Source organism: Amblyomma mixtum, chromosome 1 (assembly GCF_055824585.1).
Source record: "Amblyomma mixtum isolate Tamu chromosome 1, ASM5582458v1, whole genome shotgun sequence".
NCBI classification, from domain to species: Eukaryota; Metazoa; Arthropoda; class Arachnida; order Ixodida; family Ixodidae; genus Amblyomma; species Amblyomma mixtum.
The window spans coordinates 229,870,652-229,896,013 of NC_143012.1; the positions used below are offsets into that span (position 1 = coordinate 229,870,652).

Here is a 25,362-nt window from a genome sequence, read left to right on the forward strand (position 1 = left end):
CTGTGACGTCACGACCGTTTCGACCAGTTGAAAAGCGTGACATTTCTGTCGACAACTGCTGCTTACAACGATGAGACATTAAAGGCTATCGCCTTAAAAATGTGTGTGTGTGTGTGTGTGTGTGTGTGTGTGTGTGTGTGTGTGTGTGTGTGTGTGTGTGTGTGTGTGTGTGTGTGTGTGTGTGTGTGTGTGTGTGTGTGTGTGTGTGTGTGTGTGTGTGTGTGTGTGTGTGTGTGTGTGTGTGTGTGTGTGTGTGTGTGTGTGTGTGTGTGTGTGTGTGTGTGTGTGTGTGTGTGTGTGTGTGTGTGTGTGTGTGTGTGTGTGTGTGTGTGTGTGTGTTTGTGTGTGTGTGTGTGTGTGTGTGGGTGGGTGGGTGGGTGGGTTTGGCTGAGTGAGTGAGTGAGCGATCGAGTGTGGCGATAATTGCTTTGGTAAATCCAAATCAGGATTCATTAGGTCTCATAGCTGACGCCAGGAGTGCTCCAACAATCCCATCGCTTTTGAGTGGTTCAAACATTTTGCACAATGACATGGAGAATACCCAGAGCTCTGTCTGCCAGCCAAAACTTCGTACAGGCAGTCCAAAGCAGCCTTACCGCCACTGCCAGCCTTACTATAGCCTTACTTTGGACGCTATATATGCTGCTTATTACAGCAAACGATTTTTTAGCCATTAAGCGTAGAAAGTTGGGCTAGTTGGTTGGTAGTACTATTGTGATACATTCCAGCGGCTAAAAAGACAAGGACAAAGGTAGACGAGACAGGACGAACGCCGGTACTAGAAAGTATGTCATTAAGCGTAGAAAGTTGGGCTAGTTGGTTGGTGGTACTATTGTGATACATTGTGATACAATGTATCACAATGTATTGTGATACAATGTATCACAATGTATTGTGATACAATGTATCACAATAGTACTACCAACCAACTAGCCCAACTTTCTACGCTTAATGACATACTTTCTAGTACCGGCGTTCGTCCTGTCTCGTCTACCTTCGTCCCTGTCTTTTTAGCCGCTGGAATGTATCACAATAGTTTTTAGCCATTGCCGGCCCGACATGTATTTACATATTGCTCCGTGCGGTGTGAAGCGATTTACCGGCAAAGTGCCCACTACAGGCGACGGCCGGTAGCTGTGGAAGGAAAATGCTATACAACATCAATGATAGCCGTCAATGTTCGCGCATGCTATGCGGAAAGTCGCCAATCCATCAATTCAGATCTGGCAGCTATGTTTGCTATGCGATGTCAGTGCAGGTTAATAAACCACAGGTGGTCGAAATTTCTGAAGACCTTCACGGCGCTGTCCTTCAGAGCCTGAGTCACTTTGGGATATTAAACTCTCATAAATCAAACCAAAATCGTGATCTCGACCTCGACGACTGCCAAGGGTGCATGACCCTTTGACCTGCAAAACTTTGTTTTGAAGACAGACAGCCACCCATTCAACAGTTTGTTTTTTTTTTGGTAAGCTGTTTCATCCTTTGTTGCCTGACTGGTTACCCTGACACCCCAAAATTCCCCTATAGATAATGTTTGAAAGATTTAGGAGTGATGAATGGGTTAATGCGGCAGAAATGTGACAGCATTCGTCTATTCGACTCACGATTGTATCCTGATTCTACTTGTATTACAGTTCTGATTACGTTTGATCCAAGATTGGCAATTCCTTGCATAAATAATTGCCTAGTAGTCTATAAATTTGAAGAAACAATTCGATTTTCATTTCAGCGTAAGTGTAGCCGCAGCTTACCTTAAGCCGACGCTTTAAAAACCCCAGGTGGTCGAAATTTCCGGAGCCCCCCACTACGGCGTCTCTCATAGCCTTAGTCGCTTTGGGACGTTAAACCCCATAAACCATAAACCATAATTACCATCCATGGATGGCGAAGCCCATTGATGTCACGGCCCGAAACTGTAGCTCTCCTTTCCTATCATTTTAATCGACATAGTCTACAAATATCCCCGACGCTCGAAGTACGAGCAATATGCCTTCAAAATAACGTCGAATTGCAAACTACGCCATCACGTCTGCAAGCTTCATGCATCGTAAAATTTTAAGGCGAAAGTCTTTAATGTCTCATCGTTGTAAGCAGCAGTTGTAGACAGAAATGTCACGCTTTTCAATTGGTCGAAACGGTCGTGACTTCAGAGTGCGCGAATTTCAAACGGGGTTAATTGTACTTTGACTAGTAACCATGCAACCAATTGAAGGAATCGTATAGTAACTGGGACTAAGCTTAGTTAATTGCTTAATTACCCAATTAGCCTAATTAGCTTTTCTAGTCAGGCCATATAAATAAATAAAACCGAGTAGGAAATTGGTCAAGCTCGGAATCGAACCCCGGTCTTCGGCGTGCGAGACGAGCATGCTATCCACTCCGCCATGCCAGCTCTTTTTTTTCTTTATTGCTCCGCCATGCCAGCTCCATGGTTTGGAATGAACAAAAGCGCGTCTAGTGAATACGGTGTGCTCGCTCACTCCCATCATCCTCCTTTCCCTTCCGGCGAAATTTAGGTGTCCACCGAGATATGAGAGAGATACATTTCCTGTCCTCAAAAACCAATTTGCCGACGAGCGAGGCGTAGAACCGAATGGGCGATGGCGTTCTATGGACTCCCTGGCAGCGTTGCAAGACGCTGTCGCGTTCCACTCTTAGAAGCGAAGCTTAACATCTTAACCACACATCAGTGACCACACTCTAGGTCAAAAAAGTGCCCCCCTGAATTTTGACGGCTGTCCACCGAGATATGTGAGACAGTTACTGCGTAATTTCCTCTCCTCAAATACAATTTTCATTTTCTTCATTACGGGCCCTCTTTGTCTTCTTTCACTCCCACTTCCTCCCTTCCTCTACAGTGCTGTTAAGGTGTCCACCGAGATGACAGAGAATTACTGCGCCATTTCCTTTCCTCAAAAAGCGTTGCGTTGAAAGGGCAAGGCATCGCGCCGAAAAAAGAATCATTGGGGCTCCTGGCCACCAGGGCTTACGAGGTAATGAGGCCGCTGACGCGGCTGCCCGAGCGCTTACGCACCGGGCTCCTCATCCCAGCTCTTCTGGCTCGGAGACTAACCAGCCGCTGCTGCGATTCAGGGAAATTATAACGCATTATAGCGACATCCACCGCCTTTTCCCGGCCCCTGCAAAGGGGCTGAGTAAGACGGAGGAGCGAACTTTAAGGCGCCTGCAGACAGGTACTCTACTCTGTCCTGCAAATTTAAAGCATTACGACCCTAACACGGATGGGCGATGCCAGCACTGTGGGGAGACCTGTGATATCTTCCACATGGTGTGGGCATGTACTCAAAATCCCCACCTCCCCCCATCCCCTACACCTTCCAGAGAGGCATGGGAGACTGCCCTCCTCAACTGCTCCTCGCTTGAGTCCCAAAGGGCTCTGGTGAAACGGGCGAGAGACGGGGCATTGTCATGCGGTGTCCCGGACTAGGGACGCCGACCATGTAGCGGGGCCAGTCTGTGGCTCCCAAACTCTATTTCAGTAATTAAAAGTTTTCACCACCACCACCACCACCGCCGCGTTCCACTCCTAAAGGCGAAGCTTAAGCGTCATTAATTGGCAGTTAATTAGTATTCAGGCATTAATCAGTAATTAACCATTAATTAGAGATTTGTCGTCACTTAGTAATTAGTACTCAATTATAAGTGACGCCACCAGTGCCACAGAGGCAGTCAAAGTGGTGCGGAAAACGCTTTCGCCTCTACGCACTTTAGACAGTCAAAGTGCCCCCTGAATTTTTTCACTCACAAAGAGGATGCTGCCTTAGTGTTTCCTGCTCTCGATTACCTGTGGGTGCGTTGGTCCTTCGTGTAGCATTGAGGCCCTCTCCTCCGTCCACAAGCTGTGTCGATTAGATGTTAGCTTTTGTTTATGGCAATCTGCGTTACCCGCGGTGTCTTCTTCTTCTTCCTCTTAAGACATGGCACCCACTCACGTGGGGGAATCGGCCAAGGTGTAGTGGCATGAACAAGGAATTTTCCATTGGCGATTACCACGTCCGTGGCAAGTTCGTTTTCTTCTTTGTCTGATGTGGCGCTGGCATCAGTGGAGGACTAAGAGTAAATATGAAAAGCGCTCAGTGTTCACAATGGATGGATGTAAAAACTTTATTTTCGTCAGAGAGCATGTGTGGACGATTCCGTGTTAGATGGTCATCAACCCATGGCTGACGGCGACCTGGGTGGCCCACTCCACGGCCCTGGTCTGGACGACCGGGTCTGAGCTGGCCAACACGGCCTCGCACTGCTCGAGGGAAGGATCACGCATAATTTCCGCCGGTGGCGGAAGGAACACGCTGGAACTTCTAATAAATTGAAGGATCTAATAAAATTGAGCGGATATAATTGTTTGATAACGCACTTATACTCCATGCCTTCCGTCCACTGATTGCAAAACAGTGCTGAGAGGAAGCAACCTCTTTTTTTCGCTTGCTCCCTCTAAAGCGATTAGAATCCTATATTCACATTTAAGTAGCCTGTTGTTACTAAAATTCACGAGCACGCAGAAAAACAAATTGGCGCACATTTGTTAGTTTAAACTCAAAAGCCTGTAATCAGAAAATATTTATAGATTGCTTCCAAAGCAGATAATAAGCAATCACCGAGAATCGTTGCGCTGTTCTTATCTGTGGTAATAAATTCCCAAAAGATACGTTCATTGTCTTGTAATTCAAAATTTATATTTACAAGATTCTTCAGATTCGATGTCACTGACTTTAGTTATTCGTCATAGCGTGCGTCGATCGCCTATCCTTCTGATTTCACGCCGGCCTCTTTCAATTGACCGACAGCGACCTCTTTCTTGCCTCTCGCTTATTTCTTTTAAAACCTCGCCAAACGAAAGCCCGGCTCACACAAATTTGCCACCATCTACAAACAAGCATGAGCTGATCGTGAAATTTTAAAATATGCATGATCTCCTCTGCCTGCTGGAAGTGTCTTCTGTAGCGCTGCCAAAATATATTACTTGAGGCCGCCCCTCAAGGTCGTGAAAATCCCCAATGATACCAAATTTCTTGCATGCAGCGCTCATGTAAAAGGGACATTGCACCAAGAAATCACGTCACATTAGTGTGGCAGGCGTTAAAAAATAAAGTGATTTGAATTGTTGATCAGAAAGGGGAGGTCTTCTTTCGCAGGGCATGCAAGCTAAGCTGGTTACACGCAGGAAATTAAATTATAAACAGTTGGACCTTGCTGCCACATGCTCTGGCAGCAGTACACAGGTTGTTGGATAGCAGACGCAGGCGATACACAAGATGGCCGCTGACCATTTTACGAGTTTTATAAAGCATCAAAATGCTAACGCATTCCCTCAGACAGATATGCTGCGAAGTGCAGTGCGAAAGAGACCTACTCCTGTAAACATTGCTTGAGAGAGCTAAACAATATGGTACCCTGACATACAGAAGCTTTTGGAGAAACACTCCTCCTCTGGGGGAATTATTTGTAAAGGCTGTCGACGTAATAAATTAATATAGACACATAGCTCGACAAAGAGGAAAACAGGCTGGAGGGATTTTGCAACCTTCCATTACTTTTTTAATTCTGCCGCGGGTTAACTGGAGTGAAAGCCTTAACATACCTGTTTTTTGAGCACAGACCTTGTGAGACGAACGCATTATGGGGCTGTTTCACTCGTCGGAATCTGTCGTTTTCTTGCTTTGCAGGTCTTGCATACTTCCTTCAGGATGTTTTCTTCCTGTAATCCTAAAGCCCAAGCTTAACTGGAGCTCGCCGCGCTTTTCTATGACAACGTTTAATGTACGCAGAATTTCTTTCGAGCTCGAGTGCCCTGTACACATAAATTAACTAACTCGCAAAAAATACACGATGTTGAGCACCGGCAGTTACAAAGGAGCAAAACAGCATCGCTAGCTGGAATACGGTTATGAAAGCAGCAATGCCTGGGAAGGTTTTGAACTTTAGTATGCAAGAAACAATTACGGGTTCGTGCCAACTCCTTAAGGCCCTCTTAAAACATGCAAACACTTTACTGATACTGGTATTTAATTCTCGCCAGCAATGCACGTTTGAAATACTGCCGATTTGCTGAAATCCTTTAACTTCATTTATGTCCTCTTGCATTTAGATTAGGCTTCATATTTCGCACTGCGAGAGCACTAAAGGAACGCGCAACAATTTTATTTCGTGCTCCCAAGTTATTTGGGTAACCCGAGCTTACCCGAATAACTTGGGTAAGCTCTCGATAATCCGGAGGAGCGTCGCGCAAGCTGCAGCGAATGGGAGGAAGCTCGAGTAAGTTCGGAGGAGCGTGGCGCCAGCTCTAGCCAATGAGAAGAGAGAGTCAGGTCGCCAACGTCACGTAACCTCGTGGGGTCATCAAAATCTCCTCACAGGGTTGTGAGCAAACTGACGACCGTGGTGGGTGGCAGTCAAATTAATCACCGTTCGCGAGAGATTGCGCGGGAAGAGCAACATGGCTCGACAATCCCTACCATTGGCTGTGATAGAAACAGCCACCTGCCAGTGCAGTGGCACGTAGCTTAACCGCTGCGCCACTGCGCTGGTAGTGTTTCGAGGAATTGCCGCGATTTGTGAATAATATTACATAATGAACAATTCTGCATATTGGGCATTAACCCACTAAATGCCTATAAGGTGGAGCTCAAGTGTCGTCTGCATTCGCACATGTGCTTCGTTTAACCATGTTAAACCTCGACCACTTTCTACGAAAGGGGTCGAGGGCTGCTACATTGATGATACCTGTGAGGAATGATACTCTCACACATACACAGCCGTACGAAAGTACAGGGGAAAAATGCATTCCACCAGTGGCAGATATAAAAAAAAATTCGTTGCAGGGTGAACCCTGCAGAACAACTAATAACCGATTGCATTGTCGCACTGAGGCGATATCACGCGCTTTTTCTCGAGGCTGCAGAGACTCGGAGCACTGAACAAGCGGCTGTGTGTTTTTTGCGTCTGATCTCGATGTGCGGAAATAAAAAATGGCAGAGAAACGAGAATGATTAATGAAGGTGACGGAAGAATCAGCTAGAATTTAAATGCAATGAACTAAGGTGATTCTTTAATATTAAGAAACCCAATTCATAAACATTAAAATAACACATAGGCACATGGCGACGCCCGTGAGTTTTACAATGGATCACTAGCGTGCCACCCCGATGTAGGCGCCAACTACATCGGCATAGTTCCTTTATTTTGTTTGCCTCGCAGCAAAATTGTGGTGAATTATAGAGGACTTGAAGACCTTCAAAGCCAAAATTATTTAAAAATTGAACCCAGCAGAAACAGTTTTCAACGCTCCGAGCGTAATTCGGCGTAACAATGTAGAAAGTATTTCTACTGACTGAAGCTTCACGCCACTCGATCAGGAGCTGAAAGTGTGGAAAGAACTATTCAGCGCTTGGGACGTTATGATGTGTTTTATAGATGATAGAATGTGCCACTGCAAGCAGACTTATGGTGCTGCATGAGCCATGAAATGGTGACACTTCATTCATAATGTGTGCAACGTTCACTGTGCCACATTCTTGCAAAGGAGGAGATCCTCATAAGTTTTTAGCAGGAGTATTACAGCCCCAACAAGAGATTTTGTAACACTAAATATGCTTGAATCATCAGCTACCTGTTTTTCTAACCATGCAACCCTTAACTGAGGGGAAGAGAGAAGAGCACAAACTGCTTCGCAGCAAAACCACCAGCGGCTGTGAATTTCAAAGGGCAGTTTGCTTGGTGCCGTTCACGTGACCAGGTCTCTTGATGTGCTTACGGAAGCACTTTAACAGCGTTGACCACTAATTACTGGTCCTTCTCGTTGTATTGATTGTGAGACCTGTCACCAGTGAGGAAAAACTGCCGTGCACCGAAGGTTACAGTCATTGTTGGTCGTCATGCTCTCTGTATTATTTCTGCGTGGTCAGGCCGTAGGTGCATCAGTATGGAAGAGTATATAAGCAGGTGTCTACTTCCTGCTTGTGATGCCGTGTGCTGACACTTCGCTACCTTCAAGATTCGGGCGGCGATCACCACACAGGTCGCTAAAGTGCTATTAGTAACTCTCTCCACCGCTGTTGCCTTACTTTTCTCCTCCGCTATCCTTCTCGCGATCTTATGGTTGCACAATTGCAGAACGCTGCTCAATCAGGGAATGGGCGCTTCGCAACTGTGCTGTAAAATATTCACCACACTCCGTGTTTTATTTATGTTAATCCGCCTCGTGATTAGGAGCTTTGACATCACCCGTATGCTACTGGTTTTGACTCTTTTTAATAATAATCTATATATATATATATATATATATATATATATATATATATATATATATATATATATATATATATATATATATATATATATATATATATATATATAAAACACAAGTATCCTTGATGCACCACCCGCTGCAGCACACTTCGTTATTTGTCAGAAGTGCACATATCTGAGCAACACTTTATATAATATAGCAGAGCATGGTACAGCCAGGAGACTGATTTACTAGGCTGTTTCAGGAACTTAAAATAGATCCAGGCTTTTTGCCACGACAAAACTGCGGAGGGTAAAAGATGGTGGCACAGCCTATGCGCTAGCAGAAACTATCTGCAACGTTTCGCGTCTTCACGCAGCAGCGCTGAGCATTTTATCTGAACGCCGCAGGCTAGGTGGAAATCCCAAGAACTTCAAATTAAGGCCTAGTAATAATGCCAGATTTTTATACACAACTTTTACAGTAAGCGTAAAACCGGTATAAAGATTTTTTCACGATTGCAAGTATAATAAATAAACAGTGCTTAGAAAAAATGGTATCAAAAGAGACATCCAAAAGGGCAGGCTAAAATTCATCAGCAGTATTTAAGAGACGCGGAAAAAGTTAACACAGTCACGCCAGGCCAAGTCAGAGAATGAAGCAGGCAGACAAAAACCGACGGTGTATGGCAGGTGTCAATAAAGATTAAAACGTAGGCGATTAGCAGCCGTCCTAGCGCTAGTTCGAGTGCAGCGTATGGGAATGATCAACTTTTCAGGGCGGGGGGACTACAGAACCGAGGCTAGTTTTTTTTTTTTTTTAGGCTGTGCAATTGAGAGTTTTCTCGAAAAGAACTTCTTGCGGCCCTTTACTATTACTGCCATACTTTAATAGATCAGCTTTTATTCGCTCTTAAAGAAACATACAACGAGTAGAAAATTACTTGGAGCAGGCCTCATATTACCTGAAGAAGTGAGCTTTCTGGTGCCTCTGTGAGGAGTCTAAAAAAAGAAAAATTGACGAAAGGAAAGCTGGCCGAAGAGATCGGAGGTGGTGGATAGGTCCCAAACTAAATGTTGCTCTTCGAGCTCGTATCCAGAGAGGTGCGCAATATAAGAGCGAAGAAACCAAGAACTAAATAAATTGCCGCGATGGCAGCGCGTCGTTCCTGAGAGTACACTTCGCGGAAGAGAAAATTCTGACACAGCAGCGGTAAGCAGGGCCGCTGGAAACAAAAAGCCCCACCACGAAGGACAGTTAAAATTTGGACATGGACGAAGACGACGGCTGTCTTGGGAGTCCATGCTTTGTGCTGCTGTCTCGGTTACATTTTTTGCACTCCTTAATCATCCGGCTTTTACTTTTTTTGATGGGTGTATTAGCCGTAGGTAAAGAAATCGTACGTGACATCTTGCAAATTTTACAGAATAAGAAAAGTGGCTTGATTCTTCGATTTATTGCTGTTCTAAAGAGTGAAAAAATGATAGCCTGTGTGCTTCTATGATTTCGCAAATATTCACTGTCATAGAGATTAGATCCAATAAACGATCACGAAAACAAAAAATAATGCAACCCTTAGTCCTATAATGAAGTTGCAAGCGAAACAAGAGGTCAGACAACTTTTCAGAAATAAAATATATTACTGGTGCTCGCTGGGAGGTTTTATTTTTTTGATATTGCACTTTTTGTTTTTCCTTTTGTTCTTCAAGTTACACTTCACACGGCTCCTATTTGTTTACTTTGTTACATTAAGCAATCCCTTCACCGCCAGGTAGATTAGCCACTTTCAGGGCAACAGGCGTGACTGTCCAGAAGCTACTCCTCCGGTCCTCTCTTTATGCCTTTTTTCGTTTCAGTTTTTATGCCCCTACTTATAGGGAGATCCCTTTTTGTTTTTTATCATCTCTCCACCAAACGTTTCTTACGCCGAGTTGCTAGCTTGGACCATACGCTAGGATGTCGCCTTTTATAAAGTCAGCTTGTTTTTATCTTTCACATTTTTTTTCTATCCTCATACTCCTCCCTTCTTCATTGGTTCTGTTTTTAGCGGTTTTAATGTTCCCAAACGACACAGGCTATGGGGACACCATAGTGGAGGGCTCCGATAATTTTGAACATCTATGTTCTCTCATTTCTACAGCTACTAGGCTATGCTTTCTTTAAAGCTATTCATAGAGAAATATGGTTCGGTGTCTTCTAGTGAATTAACCAGCTCCTTGAGCTCAGGCTTACTTGGTGAAGTGCATGCCATTTTGGCATAAAGTTTAGGGGAGAAAATACGAAGATCCTTGCGCCTTCAGCCTGGCTTGGTATGAGAATTTTCATCACCCTCTCAGTGTCCTGTTGCTGAATTTCGGCTTTACTTGCATGTGTGACTTTGCTCCTGTATTCTTGGTATTTCTTTTCCAGTACGCGCCATAAGAGAATTTTCAGTATCGCGAGAAAACGCAAGTTCGAAACAACCACAAGTGTTTTTTTTTGTGCTTACACTTTTTTTCTTCAGTCATTTTTTTTTTCTCATGGAGCCTCTTCACCTCGATTGTGCTTCAGCCTGCAAGAAGACGCGGCTGATTAATAATTCTTTAGGGAGGTAGGTAAAATAATTTATTTATGGTTACTTATAGCCGCGTATGATGGGGAGTCTTCGGTCCAGGACCCCGATCTCCGACGCCATCCGGCACGCCCGCTCGATCATCGATTGCTAGTCGCTCGGGTCCGGGCGGGACAGGGCAGACTCTCAGGAGGAAAATAGAGGGTGGGAGATCGGTGTTCGGTTTCCTGGGTGGTTCGAGCACCCCCAAACATTCTAATAGAGTGTTGGGTTTGGATTGTTGAGCTGTGGACAGTACCTGGGGTATTGGGTGGGCGGGAAAAATGGAAGCCAGCTCATTTCTTCAGAACGCCTTGAATTAGGTACCATTTGACTCCTCCACCCAGTAATGCACTTTGACCCATCTGTTCTTTCAAAAAGTACTTTCTTTGTGCAGCCAATGATTTAACTTCTTGCTTATCAAAAAACAAAGTTCTACTGGAATACCACGAAAACAAGACTAAGTGAAGGTCACGAGCAATATCGCTTGTAAGAAATCGCAAATTACTATAGAAAAAGTTCATCTAATACCTTTCGAATTGCATCAGCTTCGAGTATCCACCCGCCAGATATTGGAAGTTATTGCACACCTTTTTATTTTACACTTTCGGTTGGATATACGGCCCCGTATCTGTTCTGAATCGGCGCTTCACACTGTAGCAGCAAAGATGCGTTACTAATAGCGCTATAGATGGCACCACCATCCAGGTTTCATGTGGCGGCAAAGGATGAATGCGCCGCCTAGAGACGAGGAGACCGGTCCAAGGGAGGCGAACGCACAGCAACGATCGCACTCAAAGCAGAAATAGCGCTCATCTCCGGCTAGCAAACATTACACATTGAATGCATATCGTTCTTGATTTTTACCACGCTGGGTAAGGAAAGGAAAAGGCACAAATTGTAATGTCTGATTCTGTCAGAGCTATTAAGGTACTTCATTATTCCATTTCTTTAAAGTCATTAGATTATTTTAAGGATAATTTGAATATTTTAATTGCTACGGCCTATTTTTTTTTAATAAAATTTAGCTTTCAAACCAAAGTCCCTTCTTGTCGGCTTAGCGTGACGCGCCTTAAGTTGCAAGCCACAAAACGCAATAATTCAGTGAATGATAGTAGTAGTGATTAAAAAATATGCTTGAATATTCATATCCTTCCTTTCCCCACAGAACTTCCGTCCGTACGTTAAGTGCTTACGCTGGCCGGCAAGGCGGCCCGCTTATACAGAAAGCAATGCTTTATTTGAAGCCGTCTCCGGGCCGGGCCACTGTTGTTGGATAGGACAACGCTTAATAGGACAAGTCTTTTTAGTGAAGGACCGAGAAACACACTGACGACTTCCGCCTGTTTATTTTTTGAAGAAGTACATACTTTGCAGGAAAAGGGTTGGAAAAGGCGCAGAGAATAGCATTTCTTTCCAACAGTCTAGTGGGCGGATTGATGGGTTGCTACAGTTGCAAGTATAAAAGGAATATAGTTGCAATTTAGCGCTCGCCCTCTGTGTTTTTCTGTCATTCCTGTACAAAAAAAATCCTCTTTAGCGCTGTGGACTTTGACATGTCCTACCAACTCGCCCAACGGTCGGTATTTTGCCGCAGTTTTTCAGTTGTTGATTTGAGAGCGGCTGCTTGATCGGAAATTACACCGACGCTTTGATAACAGCGCTTGTTATACTGCGCCATTGACTGTGAATAGCGGGGTTTTACTCTCTGTGCAATTCATAATGTAAATTGAACATTGTTCTTGTAATCAACAAAACTGTTTATTTCAATATCCACCACTTACGTTCATCTCAGTTGTCCGCTGACTTTTTATACAGAAGCACCTGCGAGCTCATTGCTCCATTTGATTTTGAGCACTCTCCTCTCGCAAACCTCGCTTCCTTATAAACTTTCATTAGTCTGCCTGTTATCTTTTCTGTATGCCAGCACTTGCTGCAAAATACAGCATGCAGGCATCTGTGGATTGTCGTTTATAATTATCGCTTCTGCCAGGACTAATGATCTACAGGAATTTTCAGAAAAGACGTCGGGGCCAAATACTGTATTTTCCGGGCTATAACTTCCCACCGGTGAAATTTTGGTCCTGAAAAAGTTTTTTTTTCTACTGTCTGCACCCGGCACATAATGCGTAAGGCCGGTCATTCAGCCTGCAAACTGTTGAGACGCGGGCTCTCAGTTGCCGTCGGGACGCGGGTCCGCTGTCGCCGACCAGCCGGAGCAATGAAGAGACGGGGGGTTAAGGAGCAGCGTGAAAAAAAAAAGGTATATGTATTTACATATTTACAAGTAGCGAGAAGCACGATACATGGCACGATGTATCTCAACAGGAAAAAGACACAGACACAGGAGACGGGAGCCCTTAAATAGAGTCGGCACAGACTCCCGCCCCTTTTCGTCCAATCAGGAGCGTCCTGTTGGCTGATTGGCCGGCAAGGCTTGAACGCCAACCCGGGTAGCGTTCCCGTAGCTGTCCGGCCCGAACGCACAACGCGCTCCACGATGACGACGCGCAGGCTCGGAGAGACGCCGGCTTGGACGCCGTCCTTGGGGAGCGTCTCTGTAGCTCACCGGCCGAACGCGCAACACTGGGAGCGTTCCGGTGTTTGAAATTCACGTTCACAACAGCTCGCCCCCGCCCGGAAAATCGTGCACGAAGGGAAGAGGTCCGCAGCCACTTCGCGAAGTGCCGAGGTCGGGGCTTAGTCTTTGTCCGCCGGCCGTCATCGGCTCGCCAACCGGTCTCTTCAGATCTGGAAGGGAGGTGGTCTGGACCGAACACAACAACAGCCAGCAAATGCCCTTCCATCTCCCCAGAGATCTGCCAGGCTTCTATACTACCAATACTTTCGCTGACAGGCGACAGGTTCAATCGCGAGTGCACCGTCGCATCACAGACTACTTCGCGAGTAGAAAAAAGAAGACTACAAAACAGCAAAAAAAAAGTAACAGCCCGTCCAAATCCCTTCTATTCCTTTCCCTTTTCAGAAGCATCGGCTTAAGCCATCTGCGTTGGCGTTTGCCTTTCCTTTTTTGTACTGAACCTCGAAGCCGAATTGCTGCAGAGCAAGGCTCCAGCGCAGGAGGCGACCATTTTTGCCCGACATGCGTTCTAGCCAGGTTAGAGGACAGTGGTCCGATTGTACGATGAACTTCGTACCAGACACGTAGCAGGCAAGTTTTTGTATCGCCCACACCAGGCACGCGCATTCCTTTTCAGAAGCGCTGTATGCTTCTTCCCTGGCAGTGAGCTTCCTGCTTACATAAAGGATTGGGTGTTCGTTCCCTTGATCATCTGTCTGGCAAAGCACAGCACCCATTCCCCTGTTGCTCTCGTCACACTGGATTATGAACTGTTTTGTATAATCCGGGGACTTTAACACGGGATCCTTCCTCAGGGATTCCTTTAGAGTTAGAAAGGACTTTTCTTTCACGCAGTTCAAGGCGACGCGCTCTGGTTCAGTTTTGCGCAAAGCGTTGGTGAGAGCGCTAGCGATGTCCGAGTACCGCGGGATGTATTGCGGGTAGTACCCTACAAGACTGAGAAAGGCTCTCACATCATCCTTTATTTTCGGTGGAGGGCACGTTGAAATGGCGAGCAGCTTTACCTCGGACCTACGTATGTCTGTCTCCCTGCGATTGTCTCTCCATTTTCTACGGGAGGAACAAGACTAGAACGATTTGCTTTCTCTTGCTATCTTGTCCCTTTCCTTGATCAATTCCCATGTCTCGATAAGCTCTTCATCGTCCGCTCCGCAAGATATTATTGCGTCTATGATTTGCTGTTTCCGCATGGCCTTCCCAAGCTCAACCCCTAATTCTTTGCTGATCAAAATTAGATCCGGCTTTTGCAAAGATTTCAGGTCCATGATGCGCTCAGACACTCGACCGATCCCCTATCTCTTCTTAGCAATGCGTACAACAATCAGTACTCACAGCACTACCAAAGAAAGCCTGCCAGCATTGACGCTAAATTCAAAAGCCTGGCAAAATACCTCAGGGAAGAAAGGTCGGACACTCACAGAGCCACGATCATGGGGTCCACCAACGTGGGAGCTCTTGCAACTGCGAACGCTGCTAGGCGATGCGAAGAGCTGACTTCGATCCCACCGCTGCCACCAGTTGTTGAGACGCGGGCTCTCAGTTGCCGTCGGGACGCGGGTCCGCTGTCGCCGACCAGCCGGAGCAATGAAGAGACGGGGGGTTAAGGAGCAGCGTTAAAAAGAAAAAGGTATATGTATTTACATATTTACAAGTAGCGAGAAGCACGATACATGGCACGATGTATCTCAACAGGAAAAAGACACAGACACAGGAGACGGGAGCCCTTAAATAGAGTCGGCACAGACTCCCGCCCCTTTTCGTCCAATCAGGAGCGTCCTGTTGGCTGATTGGCCGGCAAGGCTTGAACGCCAACCCGGGTAGCGTTCCCGTAGCTGTCCGGCCCGAACGCACAACGCGCTCCACGATGACGACGCGCAGGCTCGGAGAGACGCCGGCTTGGACGCCGTCCTTGGGGAGCGTCTCTGTAGCTCACCGGCCGAACGCGCAACACTGGGAGCGTTCCGGTGTTTGAAATTCACGTTCACAACAAAACTCATATGGGCGCGCAATCCATAATGCGTTTCTAACATTGTTTTCGCAAATCTGCGCTCTCTTTTCTAATCCTGTGAAAAATTTTGCAGATTTAGAGCTCGTAACTGGGAGTATATTCCTGCCTATGGACGAAGATAACATTTGTTTTTCATATAGATAGAAGGATCGCGTTTCCTGTCTTCTTTGCTTGGATTAACTGTTTTGAGAGAAGGCACATGTAGTAAAGACTTCGTAATCTTCGTACCGGGGTGTCAAAACACACAGCAGCATACTGCGTTGACTGATGAATCTGCAACACGGCACGCAAGCCTTGGGAGATATGTGCAGATGACCAGGCTCCTGCTTTTTGTTCAATGCGTGGCTCAGGGAGTAGACACCCGAAATTGTTTCGATGAAGATAGCTGCTAGTGCCATTATTCATCTTGAGAGTAAGTAAACTGCGCGTAGGAAATGTGCACACCGCCCTGGCACGGCAGTGAAAAATGTCATGGTATTGATAATTGCGTTGGGAATTGTGAATGTAATTTTTGAATTGTGGGGTTTAGCGTACTTAAGTTACGCCTTGGCTATGAGGGGCGCCTTGGTGGAGTGCTACGGGCTAATTTAGACAACCTCGGGTGCTGTAACCGGCGTTGAGATTGCAGAGGTTACGTTTTTTTTGTATTTCATATAATGCTACATATCTTCGCGGTGGCTGGGATCGAAAGTACCACCTTGGAATCAGCAGCCGAACGATTATTGCTTTAGGCTTGGCAAGCCAAAGTAGACAATTCCCTCCTCCCCCCCCCCCAAAAAAAAAAAAATATATAGTCCGCGTAGTGTAAAAGCCAAAAATTTAAACATTTTTAATAATCGTGGGTGACTAATAGTCTTCACATTTTCTTGTTTATCACTTTGATAACCAGACAGTGCTACTTCAAGCGAAACTAATTAGATTTCAAATTATCGCTAGTTATGTAACGAGAAAAACAACTACATGCGCATAGCATTAGTCACCCACACAAGTATTTTATTTCGTGACAGAAATAATGCAGTGAAGAAGTAAATGAAATCTTATGCAAATGAAAACACGAGTGAATTAGTCAGCCATCCTTATTGTTAATAAGCAATGAAGATGCTTACCTTGACCGCACTTGATGTGTTGTTTTTTGGTGTTGTATGACTTTTTTTGTTGTAAAGGTTGTTCCATGAACGGATCATGTGGTTTTACTATATTTTAGTGCACGCAGCTGTTGGGTCCGGTGAATTTCTGCTATAAATACGTGGCTTAGTGAATTACAAATGTAGTTGCGTGTCGGGTGCTCATCTATATTGCTTCCTTCTGCTTGTCTTTTTTCCAGCTGCGCTGATGCCCCTTCAGAAGGCGAGGAACTTCAGAACCATAAGTACAGCGCAAACGACAAGACAGAGATGAAGAAGGGACACCACACAGCGCTGTGTGGTGTCCCTTCTTCATCTCTGTCCTGTCGTTTGCGCTGTAGTTATGTGGTGTCCCTTCTTCATCTCTGTCCTGTCGTTTGCACTGTACTTATGGATCATCGAAAACACCAACTCGCTCAACAAATGCTTTTGTCGAACTTCAGAAACCATATTTTAGACTCGGCAATGGGAGCGAAGATCACAGTAAGCCTGAGCTGCCAAACAGCAGTTGCCTGCCTAGACAACCTATGTCGCTTACCGGTCATCTGATCCAACCATCGTTGTCCTGGCTAAAATGCGGCCTTCGTGTTCTTGTTTACGCACATATAGGATGATATTTTCCAACCCGGCGCAAAGGCTTGCTTACACACTCTCATGCGCCTTGTCTGCCCCTCTATCGTCTTCTTCTTTCTTTATTACCGCCTGTGAAATCTATTTACGTCTCCGTACTGCTTTCTCTACCTTCCCTGTTTTTCACAATCTGAACCATCACCGGCAATGATTACACTGACCTCGCAGCGTAGTGCTAATGAGCCAGAAGCTCTCATTCGCTGAGGGAGAGTGAGAGAAAGAGAGAGAGTAGAGTGAGTCTAGAGCAACTTATCACGCGCCACCAGCACGCAGACAGGAGAGCGAGTAGATAGCGGCTTAGGGTGGGGACTAGCGGAACGCTAACGGCTTTTGGCCAAGTTTAATGAGGCGGTCACGACTTACGGAGGGGCTGGGAGATTAGCAAGCACCACGGAGAAGTCGCCTTTCCGGAGCACCTGGGTGAAAGGATTTTCTGGATTGGCGAGGCTCAGGGACAAAGCCTGTGGATTTGATTTAACGTGCCACTCATGGCAGTGAGATGAACGGCATGAGAATTTCGCGCGTGACAGCTGCTGAAATATGAAACTTTAATAGAAAGCACTGGATTCAGCGACATGAAGGCGGAGCGTACAGACAAAGTGGTTAGCTCATATCTTACCACGTCACGGGCGCAGTAGCCGCTATTTCCTTGATTAAGCGATAGTTTTTCAACCGACTCTGTTTAAAAATCGTCCTTCATAGCTGAGGTCAATTTTGTTTAACACAGTAAGCTCACATACATACCGCCATGAAGGGCAATGCAACAATTTCCTGCCGTTTTGAACTACATTTGCTTTTTTCCTCACAAATGTGTTGATATTGTTTGTTAACAGGGCCGTTTTTCATTGTAAACCTGAAAATTTACGAACGCAGAGTATGTAAAAAGAGTCATTTGGAATAAAAATGAGAGTTTAGTACCAATTTAGACTAGCAATTTCAAGGCGGTTGGGAGGGGGCAGCCAGTTGCTTTTATATTAGCCCGAAGGCGCAACCTCTGCATGTAGTTATAAGTCATCAAGGAATGCGCCTCCTAGTGCACCTGCTAAAAACAATCTCCAAACAGCTACGCGCCCCGGCTATCGCAATTTTATAAATAAGCGATAGCTCCTCTACGTTTACACGTATACAGGAGTACAAAAAGTGGAGGAGATGTGGTAATTCTTCAACTCAACTGACTCATTAACTGCTCAGGACGTGCGGTGCCTAGTTAGTGCATTTTTACGTGAAAACAGTTGTGTGTCAGAAAACGAGGAAAATTTTTGCAACCCGTTTTACGTTTTAGCATGGTCATGTACCACCATACTAATTCTTTTGAGAAGGTTCCTTTCGCTTAATAAACGCAACTATGTAACCTCCTTGCATAAAGAATTAATTTGTACAAATTTTGGACCAAAGGTAATTTTGCCTGTATACAGTGCAACAACCCTCAGTACACGACTAAGTGTATACTGATGGGAGTCAAACTGCAGTTGAAATAAGCAATTTCTTTCATTTTATAAATACAATCTTGGACTAACGATGCGCGCAAAAATTATGCTATTGCTATACGAAGGAATGAGGCACGAATGATAGCAAGTTAAATCATGCCAATGCTAGCGATGATCGATATTTATGGGGCAAGGGCATTTGCAGCCAAAGAGCACCGTGGCAGAAGATATTTTCTTCTAATCAAGGCGCGGCCATAGACATATTTCCCAAACATTTCACCCTAAATAAGCCAAGCACCAGACCACAAAGCAGCTTGTACCCATTGTATACGTGCGGTTGCGCAAAGAGATACATGCGGCAAGTTTGTGTTTCAGGGTCCAGCAGAAAATTCTCTTCACAGAACACAAGCTCTCATGCGACGAACCAGGAGCTTTAGAAGCTAAAGTTTTTGTGTATAAAAAATGTATTCGAGCATATATTTTAACCTAGGAGGCATATGCCTCCTAATGACCTAATTGCTAATCACAAACTGTGATTAGCAATGATGGATCGCCTTCATCTTGGTCATAGACATACCCAAACTTTGTGCACGTCTTCCTGCTTACATCTTTCCATCTCTCACTGAACATCCAGGTGTAAACAGGGGTGGATGAAACTAGTTTTACTAGTTTGGTTAGGCTTTCCGGATGTATGAAAGTAGTGCCATTGAAAGGGACAACACTGCAAGGCTATTTCAATATATTTAGTTCGTTAACTTTGTGCTCCCTTGGGGACAAGCTCTCAAGCGCAGCTGATGGTGTGACTTCGACGCTTAGCCTGTATGTTCTCAACCCTAAAAGGCCGTGCTGGCGCTCGCCATATCAACTTCGCCGGCTGCAGGCACTGACTCGACGTTTTTCCCTGGTGCGGTGGTTGCAAGATCTGGGCTTCGTTTCACCGACAACTTCAGCTTTCCACCCGGCCGGGCTTTCCTGCTCATCGAATCCCTCGTCCACACCCGTACAGCGTCATCGACGATGGCATCACCACACACACCGGATTTAAAGCGAAAACACGCTGGCTTTCCCTTCAGTGGGCACGGGAACAGTGACATCGGCATACCTCCAATGCTTCGCTTCTTTACCGTGCAGGTTTGTACGCACTATTCTTTGCACGCTAGAAAATGCGACGATCGCTGTTTACTTCTGTTCCCGTGCCCGCGGGTGTGCTTTGATGTTGCTTGTGAATGCTTTTCAACGATTTCTCTGCTTTTGGGCTCTGGTGACATTGAATGTAACCCGGGTCCTATGACTCGCTCCCTTGACATAGACAACCTGCCAGACAATCCGTCTGAACAAATGAAAGTTATGTTTAAGCTGCTTAAGGATGTACATTCTCGTACGTTGCAAAGCTCTAAAGATCAGGTCGAATTAGCAGCTGATATTAAAGACATTAGGAGTAGTCAAAAGAACATTGAATCAAAGTTAGCTGGCATGCACAAGAGGGTTGATGAACTCGAGGAAAAGGGAAAGAAAATCGACGACATGGATCAGGAGCTCTCATCTTTAAAGAAATCTGTAGAAGACCAACGTTCTTGAAATGAATTGCTGCAGTCTCGCCTTGATGAAGCCGAAAATAGATCACGACGTGAAAATCTAATATTTAGGGGTATACCAGATGAGGAAGAGACTTGGGCAGACACTGAATCTAAACTCCTGGAAGCCTTGACTAAGATTGTCGAAGTATGCCCCTCGAGTCCAATTCAACGTGCACATCGCCTGGGCATTTTTTCAGATGAGAAGTGTCGACCAATCATAGCTAAATTTTCTGACACTAAATTGAAAGACAAGAAATTAACCCTTCGTAACAAATTTAAAACGGATAACATCACAATCAGTGAAGATTTCTCACCGGCTACGCGCCAGGCTCGGAAAAAACTTTTTGAATTCGGAAATATTCACGCTGGCCCTCGCTCTTTTAAGATACGCTATAACAAGCTGCATATCAATAAAAAATGCTTCATGTATAACCCTACCAAGGACACTGTTGAAGAAATTGTGGGACGTGGCGAATCGTCTAGATCGGATTCTGTGGCTGGATCTTCCGCTTCACCGTAGGGAATCGCGAGGGGTAGCGGACAGTTGCCATCGTCGATATCTGTTCTTTATACTAACGTCAGGAGCCTACTTAACAAGCATACTTCTTTATCTTCTGCCATAGACACATGCTCAGCTGACATTATAGCGCTAACCGAAACCTGGCTCCCAACGCATGTATCGGATTCCGAAATCTTCCAAAACGCTCATCGCTACTCGGTATATCGTTGCGATAGAATAGCCAAACGTGGCGGCGGTGCTTTACTTGCTATTTCTAAAGAGATTCCATCTTCATGTATCCAAGTCTTCAGCGAATTAGAACTAATATTTGCGTCAATAGTGATAGGTCATCTTAAACTAATTATTGGCGTCTGTTACCGTTCTCCTTCTTATTCGTCTACATTCACTAACGAACTTCACGATGCTATCAATCTTGTTCGCGCACGATTTCCTTCATCACCACTTTTTCTCCTTGGAGACTTTAATTTTCCAACTATTTCATGGACTGCTCAGCCGCCTTCTTCATCTTCCCCTTCGTATCAAGCTAAAGAATTCTTAGAACTATGCACCATGTTTTCGCTAACTCAGTTAGTAACAAAAGCCACAAGGACAGTAAATAACGCTTCGAACACTCTTGATCTAATTCTAGCAACTAATCCAGAGTTAGCTACTGATATAACATATCTTCCAGGCATCAGTGATGACGTTCTGCTCAATTTTTGCATTAATATACCACGTCCAAAACCGAGCAAAATAAAAAAAATCATTCTAGATTACAAACGCGCCAACTTTGCCGCTATTAACAATGAACTGGGCATATTTGTTGATTACTTTATTGCTAACTCTGACTACTACTCTGTCGAAGAAAACTGGTTATCATTCAAAACGAAGGTTCACGAACTAACTGATAAGTATATCCCTAAGCGCATCGTCACCTCTAATCCACAAGCACCTTTGCACAACTCTCACATCAAACGATTATCTAACGAAAAGAAACGTTTATACCGCCGCGCGAAGCTTTCACCATCTAACGCGCGATGGGCGAAATACAAGTCTGCTTCCGACGCTTACGTCAACGCGATTAAACGAACAAAGAATACCTTTTTGTCTGCCACATTACCAACTATTTTGAAAACGAGTGTTAGAAAATTTTGGCGCGTTATACACCCTGATAACGACCCACTAATTAGACTACAAAATGCCTCCGGTAACCTTATTCCCAGTGATCTTTGTGCTTCCGTGCTGAATAACACATTCGTTGAAAGCTTTTCCTCCATTTCAAGCGTTAATCTGCCTCACATACAGCACCACAGGTTCCCGACAATGTCACCTATAACTATCGATCCACCTGGCATAGCCAAATTAATTGAATCTTTGAAAAATTATTCTTCACCTGGTTCTGATGCGATTAGCGCTAAATTTCTAAAAAATACTTGTGCTTATAGTTCAGTTATACTAACCAAACTTTTTCAACAGTCACTCGACACAGCAAGCCTTCCTAACGACTGGAAAATTGGGAACGTGGTTCCACTTCACAAGTCCGGTGGTAAGCACTCCCCTCAAAACTTTCGTCCCATTTCGCTCACTAGCACATGCTGCAAATTACTAGAACACATCATTTTCAAGCATGTCGCTACCTTTCTCGATGAGAATTCATTTTTCACACCTGCGCAACATGGTTTTCGTCAAACATACTCGTGTGAAACTCAATTACTTGCCTTTACTGATAAGCTATACCGCATACTTGACAACTCATCTTGTGCTGACTGCATTTTCTTGAATTTTTTCAAAGCCTTTGATAAAGTATGTCATAAATTACTGCTACATAAATTGAGCCATCTTAATCTCAATCCTAACGTCTTCGACTGGATTCAATCTTTCCTTCTTAACCGTTGGCAACTTGTGCATGCTAATAACACTAATTCACCGATTGCTAACGTGCTATCTGGTGCTCCACAGGGATCGGTCCTGGGACCACTCCTATTTTTAATCTATATTAATGACCTTCCTTCTGCCATATCTTCCAACATTCACCTTCTTGCTGATGATTGTGTGATATTTTGGGAAATATATAACGTTAACGATACTGACAGACCTCAATTTGGTGTCAGACTGGTGCACTACATGGAATATGGAATTAAACATTAATAAATGTAAAGCTTTGCGTGTTTCCCGTGCACCTAACGCTCTTCCTTCATATTTTCTTAACGGCACTCCTCTTGATTGGGTAAAAACATACAAGTACCTAGGTATTCATATCACTCAAAATTTAACATGGTCTATTCTATTGACTACGTTATTAATAACGCTAACCGCATGTTAGGGTACTTACGTCGCAATTTCTCAGCCGCTCCCTCATCTCTTAAGCTTATACTCTATAAAACACTTATACGTCCTAAACTAGAATACGCAGCATCAATATGGGACCCTACACATGATAACCTTGCATATTCCTTGGAACTAGTCCAAAATAATTCCGTTCGCTTCATTCTTTCAAATTACAACCGTACGGCAAGCATCACAGCCATGAAATCTAACGTGTCACACCCACCGTTACAATCTCGCCGTAAAATTAGTCGCCTAACACTATTTCACAAGCTATATCATCACGTTACGCTTCACGATTATTTCATATCACCCCCAGAATACATTTCACGTCGCATCGATCACCGCCACAAGGTTGGCATCCCAACATGCCACACCAAATCATCTTTTCAGTCATATCTTCCTCGCACATCTGTGGAATGGAACCGCCTTCCCCCCGATATTGCAGCCATTGCAGATAACAAAACCTTTCACGACGCATTAACTAACAGTGTTTATTCTCAAAGAAGTTGATCATGTGTTATATCTGTTTCCACTGTGTTATGTACATTTATTTTATGTTATTTACGCTTTTTGAATGTTGTTTGTTTTAATCTGGAGAAAATTTATTTTGTACTACCTGTTTTCACTGTATTATATTCATTGTTCTTTATCCTAATTAACCAACTCCCCTCTGTAATGCCTTTGGCCCTGAGGGTACAATAAATAAATTAATAAAAAAGAAGCAGTCAAATATCAAGTTTTACAGCTTTCCGCAGTTGGGTCAGGTGCATTGAAAAATACAATCGCATTCCTTTATGCACAGCAAACAGAAGGCGTAAGCTAAAGGGGCGGAATCGCGGGAACAGCTGGAGCAGCTGAGTGATCATTCAATTCCTTGTTTCCACTAAGTTGAAAACTCGTGGCATGACTGCTACATCGGTTACTTGATATCAAGCTGAAAAAACATGGTCTGTGAGAGTTTCGTGTTGAATGTGTTGAATGCGTCTCGCTTTGTTTACGTAGGGTAGATAATTTTTGCTTTCTAATGCTACAATTTTAACCTGCTTTTTTCACAGCTTTCCAATTTCCTTCTTCATTTCAATTTTAATAAAGGGTAGCACTTGCCAAATTATAACTTTTCTCGAAAGCCCCAAAAAGAGAGCGCGCCGTGTTTTGACTTCTCTTTGGAGCCGTACGATTGGCGTACTACACTTGCTGTATAATCATTTTCGTGTTTTTTTTTCCTTAGTTTCAAGATAATTCAGAGAAAAATCAGAGCACGAAGCCCACTATCAGGCAGCCTGCAAAATGACAGTTGTTCTGTGGCTTACCGCATTCATCATTTATCACAGCCCAACAAAGTGACAGAGAAGCTAGAAGAAATATCCCTGGAGGCAAATGACCGTGCCGACCAAACGCCGGAAAGTATTCTAGTGCGTAACCGGGGCCAAGGCAACGCCGCTACTGGAGCGGGTGAATGCTTTCTTTTGTTACTTCCGCTTTCCCAAAGCACAACTATGGGACCGAAAGCTCGGAGGAACACAACAACCATAAAATAAACAAAAGAAAAAGCACAAGAAGGGACAACGCGCGTTGTTGACAGCTCATTTGCGGAAAAGCTTGGTGGACAGGCACTGGGTAAACGGCGCCCAATACAGCGCTCTCTATTTCCGGAGAGGACGGGTTGGAACGGCTGCGAAAGGCGGCAGGCTCATTGATCTTCTGTTTGCTTACTCGGCTCATAGACACACTTGCTTCCATAGTCTCCGCATTCAAACAAGAGAAAGGACAACGAGTAAAAAAAAAAAGAATGACGCGGTGTGCATTTTAAATGCACGATGAGCTGCATGTTCGTGGAAAGTTGAAGTGGTCACTGAAAATTGTAGCAAAAACATGCATTTCGGCTCCAATTGTGAGGCTTCCAACAAGGAATCCGTACCTTCTGGGCGATATTGATGCTTGCGAATGGACGACGTTACGTGACCAGTCTTCTTTGTTTTGTTACAATCCCGGAGCACTAGCAATGCCTGGAGGGACCGTACTTTTCGGCCAAAATACTACACGCGTCATCTGGGGCTCGCAAAGGCGAATTCATCTTTATGGTATACTGAACGTAGGCGTGCGCGGAGAAGGGAGACTGCGAGAGAGAAACAGACACACTCGATGTGAAACTGAGGGTTACTTGCAAAAAAAAAAAGCAAGCGACACAAGATTCGACGCACTCCTCATCGCGGCAGATACAAACTGCTTCAAACTCCTTTCCCCTTCTCCGCTATGGTATTGTGTCTCAAAGGACCGGCAGATCTGGAATCATCTAGAGATGCTCGATGAAGAAATGAAGAGAGAA

General features: G+C 44.7%; 1 pseudogene; it reads left to right on the forward strand.

Moving 5' to 3' along the window:
* The first annotated feature begins 17,040 nt into the window (after positions 1-17,040).
* Positions 17,041-20,729, forward strand: LOC149371112 (uncharacterized; annotated as a pseudogene).
* Positions 20,730-25,362: the final 4,633 nt, after the last annotated feature.